Source organism: Populus alba, chromosome 1, assembly GCF_005239225.2.
Source record: "Populus alba chromosome 1, ASM523922v2, whole genome shotgun sequence".
NCBI classification, from domain to species: Eukaryota; Viridiplantae; Streptophyta; class Magnoliopsida; order Malpighiales; family Salicaceae; genus Populus; species Populus alba.
In genome coordinates, this window is record NC_133284.1 from 27,074,403 (window position 1) to 27,080,630 (window position 6,228).

The window sequence follows — 6,228 nt, forward strand, 5'->3', positions numbered from 1 at the left end:
CTGGTCCAAGGCTGCTGGCGCTCCAAGCTGCTACTGCCAGAGAATGATTTGCTCTTCCAAGGCTACTGCTGCGTACAACTGCTGCTGGAAAAGTTTTTGATCACTGTTGGATCATTTTGGGAGGCTACAACTACCTTGGGTCTGTTTTCCAATCTTCTGGAAAATGAATCTTGTTGGTGCTGTCACTGTTAAGGGCTTGCATTTCTCTTGCGCTAACACTCTCTTTGTTATTTTCTTGTGCTTTTTTATTTATAACCTAAATGTTTAAGATGACTATATATAGCTTCACAAGTCATACTTAAACTAAGACTTTTATCCTTGTCTATCTAAGGTTTATCCTTATATATAATAAAACTCTAATACATAATAATCTTAATACTGTAGAGTTCTAAAATAGTAGAACTTTTACAAACTCTAAACACTACTGATATTCAATTCTAACACTTCCATGTGGGCTTGCGTTTCTCTTACGCTAATTTTGAGAAATATATGTTGGGCTGTGGTTCTCTGATTTCTTACTAGCGTTCAAGTAATCTAGTAAAAGATGTGCTTCTTTTCTCATGATGGAATCAAAGTTCAGAAATTAGTGAAAAGGGCTTGAGCTAGACCTTGTTATTATTATTAACGATTCAAGGTTACGACCTGCAACAAACGGCACTTTATGCCTACTGCCTAGGCAACTCGTCATCCCTAAAAATTGAACAAGCTTTCACTGTAGTACCATAACTGCCAAAATCCGTTGTACCACCGACCCTTGAATTGAAAGCTTATTTCAAAGAGTCCCTGCATTTTGCATCCTCAAAAATTAATTATGATCTATAGGTATTATTTATTTATTTGATTGTTCATTGGATCTTGTTAAATTTCAATGTGTGAAAACAATTATGCGTGAATAAAGTACAAAATGAAAAAAAAAAAAAAATTCAAACTGCGCAAACCGAGGATGGAAAGCAAGTTATTATTTAATATCGATTTTGATTAATAATCAATCGATAAAACAATAACAAAGTAAAAATAAAAAGTCATTTATTTTAAGTAGCACACTAAAACAATACAAATCAGTAATATTATTACAATCACAATAATTTCCTAGACGAAAATGTGGGAATTCGAAGACAAAGATCCACTGATGTCACGAACCTTGAAGGATGCAAACAACGAAAATAATTTATCAGACATGGAAACCTAACTTGCTGCAATACTTCAGCCTTGGTGCTATTCTCATGTAGATCCTCCTGGTTTCAAGTGGGTCTTGACCGTACGAATATGGCTCCTATTGTTAATAAATTAGTTTGTTAAGCATAAAAAAAATAAAGAAAAACATATACAACAATATATATATATATAAAAAGAAAGATTAGTAGCTATGGAAGATGATATACAATACCTTATTATATTTCAATGTTTAATCAATTCTCGACTTCTTACGGCTACGAGCTGATCCGTCCTCCATTCGAGATTTTGATTTTCTGCTATTGCAATCATTTGTGTTATGAGAAATGTTGAGAGATTTTTTTTTATAATAATAAGAGGAGATGAAAAGAGTCCTTACATGTTATCGTTGAGTTTAGTTTCGTCCTTCTTCAGAAATTGCGTAAACCACTTCACAGAATTTTTGGCATATCGTTTCAAATTGTTTTCGTAGTCAATGTAGAAGAGACCAAACCTTGAAGTATAACCGGCTTCCCATTCAAAATCATCCGAGAATGACCAAGCAAAAAACCCCCTGACATCGACACCATGGTCACTGCAAAAGTCAAGTTTTTAGAGCAGATCAGACTGAGAAAGAAATTCCTTTTAAAGTAAAAACTAGTACTGTTTGAAAAAGGAACGGAGAACATGAATTTGAAAAGAACAAACTCACTTGATAGATTTCAGAACATTGTGGAAAATGTCTTTATAACATTGCTCTCTGATGGGATCATTGAGGGCTTCCTCTAATGACGAGGATTTCAGGTCATCAACACCTAATAAAATAAAAACCAACAAATCAGTAAATCAGAGCTTCTTGAAAACTACAACCATAAACACATGAGGGCTGTCAGCTCTGTTCTTACCATTTTCAGTGATATACATTGTTGGATTCTCATACGCGTCCTTTATGTAATTCAAAAGATGACGAATACCTTCGGGATAAATATAAATCCAACTTGAACCCGCCTGCGAATTTGATTTATATATCTCAATACCAAGGGGAAAAAGGAAAGATTCTACATATCAATTACTAATTTGTTGAAACAAGAATGAAGAATCACATTCACCTGTGGGCCTATTGGTATTCCATTTCTCTCCCCTGTACGTAAAATAATATCAACATAAGTGAGAAAGTGTAGAATTTTAGACCATCTTATTCTGAGAGTTTTTTTTTTATCATTTAATTAACAAGCAAATAAATATTTCACCTGACCAGTTAACACGAGCATCTTCCATAAACCCAATATTTTTATAGTTAACATCCTCAACGTTCTGAGCATAATATGTAGTGTAGTAATTGATCCCAATAAAGTCATAAGATCCTCTCAGCATCTTGGATTCCTCCTCACTGAATCTAGGCAATCTTCCTCCAACGTAGTCGTGCATATTCTGTGGATAGTCACCTTTAGTTAGAGGATCCATGAACCTGCCAACAACATAGAATTTAAGATCTTGGCAAATTAATGTTTCAAATTATTATATTATCCATATCGGCTGGCAAAATGCTTACCATCCAAGCATAAAATCAAGGCTTCGTTTAGTTGCCATCCGATCACTTTCACTAGTTGAGTAAGGTTCAAACCAATAAGAAACAAGTGTTATCCCAATTTTTCCTCCTTGACATGCCTGAAGAGATTTTGTCAATGATAAAATTAGCACAATCACACTGAAAAACTTAACTGAAATATGTTATGAAACGAACTACAAATTACAGCTTGAGCTTTCGCAAACCTGATACTTTTCCTTGTATACTTTCACAGCTGTTGCATGAGCAAGCAGTTGATGATGGGTTACTATGTAAAACCTCAGTAGCACCAGAGATTTTGGGTTGGATCGGATAATTCTCCAAAGTTGAAAGTCTGCCAGGTGCTACTGTGCCCGTGTCATAACCATAGACACTGAATATATAAGGCTCATTTAAAGTGATCCAGTGCTTCACTCGGTCTCCAAATTTTTGAAAGCAAAGCTCCACGAAGTCTCGGAAATCATTTCTACATGAATTTTTAAATTATTAGATTCAAGCCTTGCGGATTTAAATTTAGGTTATGAAACTCTGAAGCAAATATAATATTGTCTTCAATTGCTAATATTAATATAAAAAAGATTGCTTACAAAATATTAGAGCTTAAGAAACCACCATATTTGTCTTCAATTGCTTGTGGAGTATCCCAGTGAAAGAGAGTTACATAAGGTTGTATATCTGTACATTTAAAAACAAAAATAAAATGAGAAAATTAAAATGTGAAACGTTTTATATGAAAGTTTGGAAACTGCTTTTTGAATTTTCAAAATTTAATCAAAATAATATTGCCTTTATTTTTATGCTTAGATGGTAAATTTAAGAATTTACCATGGCGAGTTCTACTTTTAAAAGGATCATAATATGAAACACAGTCATTGAAGAAAAGGAGAAGATCGTAACTGTTTTTATGAGTTCATCGATAAGATTGTTATAAAACTGGATGCCTTCTTCGTTTATTCCAGCACTTAGTCTGCCATCTGGATTCGATAATTGAAAAAAAAAAATAAAGAATTAAATATATCAGCAAGTTACGTGTCATTAAAAAGGAATTGAGAAGAGATAGGAACAAACAAAACTTACGTGGTAATACCCTAGACCAAGAAATAGAGAATCTGAAAGCATCCATTCCCATTTCCTTCATTCTTTGCACATCTTCCTATAACATTTTGTGTGTAAAACATATCAACAAGTGTAATGGTGATCAGATCGACAAAAGGCAACTAAAAGAAAAATAAGATGAACATCGTACCTTATAGCGATTATAGAAATCAACAGCCACATTTGCATTGCTATGGTCAGTTATCCTCTCTGCAATTTTTCAGAATTTGTTCTTAAATTTATTTGAATATATATTATTTGATAAAAATCATATTTACATCGTTAATTTGCACGCACTTTCTCCCCCTAACCCTAAAAGTCACCTTCTCTCTTTTCCTTTTTCTCTCTTCTTCTGGATTTAATAGACAAAATACACTATGGTTTTAGGCAGGCCATCAACATGCTGGCAGGTGACTCCTTGAGGGATTTATGTTCGTTGTTTTAGTTACGAAAGCATTGTAACGAACTCCTGCATTGAATAAAGAGATACCTGGATGCTCCTCGATGAAGGTGTCCCATATATTCGGCCCTTTACCTCTCCTGTTCGTTTCACCTTCAAACTGCATATAATTTAAACGTTACCAGAGAACAAACAATTGAGGCGTTTCTCTCCTCGACCAGAGTACTTGAAGCAATATTGTTGTACCTGGTAAGCTGATGAACCAGATCCAAAAACGAAACCAGCTGGGAAAGAATTACGACTCAACTTGGCAATACTTCCCATGATATACACTAAGTCTTTGTTGAGCAGCCTCCAAGAAGAGCAATAAAAGCTTGGGATTGGTTTACCAACTTTGCTTGCCAAAGGGACCAAAGGAAATTTGAGTAATTATTTTGAAAGGACATCGAACATGCCAGACCCTATTTATAGGCATCATCAGAAAAGGTTATTCTCCACAATCATGAACCTGGACAATTATTATTTTTTTAATTATTTCAATTGACAAATCAAAGAAAATTCAATTTAGAACTTCTAATTGTATATTTGTCATTTGAGGAATTTGCAGTGTTGATAGAAACACCAAACTTAAGATTCCGTGCTCTAATTGCATTGTGATGCTTACCAACTGTTCTTGCAGCAGAGAAAATTAAGCAGCCTAATACAAAAACCTAATCCAAACACTTGGCAATAAGAATTCATGTTAAATTCTTTATGTGATGAAACGTGGCAATAAGAGTTTATAAAAACCTAAAACATGTTCAATTTCTTTATGTTGAATTAGTCAAGTCAAGCAATGTACATGATCTTAAACCAAAAACCTTGGAGACTAATATAAAACATTATTTTTTAAACCTTATCTAAAAATTTAATTTTTTAGGTTGAGATATTTATTTAATATGATATCAAAATTTTAATAACCAAATAATTACAAGTTTTAATCTTCCCATCTTATTTTCTCTTGTAATTAAAATTAATTAATAGTTTGAATTTTAGTATGCTTATTCTCTTTTCTAATTAAAATTAATTAATAATATTAAATAATATAAACATGTATAAATTTCAAGTTTAAAAGCCATAATATTAATCAATTAGCCGTGTATAGTAATGGAATACTAAACTCAAGCTAAGATAGCGATTTGCCCACCCTGCAGGTCACTGCCCAAAGTTGCCGAGCATGTGCGCAATGTACGTATAATGTTAGAGCTTGAAAGTACTAAGAAATTAGGAAGGAGGTATAACGTCCAAAGGCATTTTGCTTTCTAAATTAGAATATTATTATGTTAAAGACGACAATGCTTAATTACTGTAAGAAGTAAAAAACCTTAATAAATAAAAGAGATAGACATGGATGCTGGCGACAACGTGTGCAATAATAGTAAACCAAACTTATCTTGAGTTTATAATGTTTTTTTATTTGTGGTAGTAATTATTTTTTATTTTATTTAAAATTATATTAAAATAATTATTTTAAATATTAAACTATCTAAACACATAAAAAAATATATATATTTTTTCATAAAATGCTATTTGCTTAGCATTTTCAACAAGCGCCTAACCCTAAAAGTATTGATGAGGAAATTTTGTCAACGTCAAAGTACACTTTACTCTTCCAAGAATTAATATGAGTTGCTACCTCATCAAGTCATCAGCTCATGGTTGAAATATTGTGCTGACCATCTCTAAATCGTGCAAGAAAGCACGAAATTTGCTGGAAAACCAGTTACCTTTATGCTTTCAAGCGATCAACTAGTCATCAGCCTGGAATTCAATTTTACATTTTCAATCAAGTTTATCTACACGACAACTTCAGTTTATAGCACGAGGTAGTGTTGGTTTTCCAATCAAGTTTATCTACACGAAAACTTCAGTTTCTTTAGGAGATATTAAGAAATTACATTTTCAATCCACCATCAATATCTAGGCATGATTAAACACTGAATAAAATACTTACCACCAATGTAATGTATCAAGT

The 6,228-nt window shown here is 32.9% G+C and overlaps 1 pseudogene; it reads right to left on the bottom strand.

Annotated features, from left to right (window-relative positions):
* Positions 1–1,009: 1,009 nt before the first annotated feature.
* LOC118045322 (beta-glucosidase 12-like) lies at positions 1,010–4,644 on the bottom strand (annotated as a pseudogene).
* Between the last annotated feature and the right edge of the window lie 1,584 nt (positions 4,645–6,228).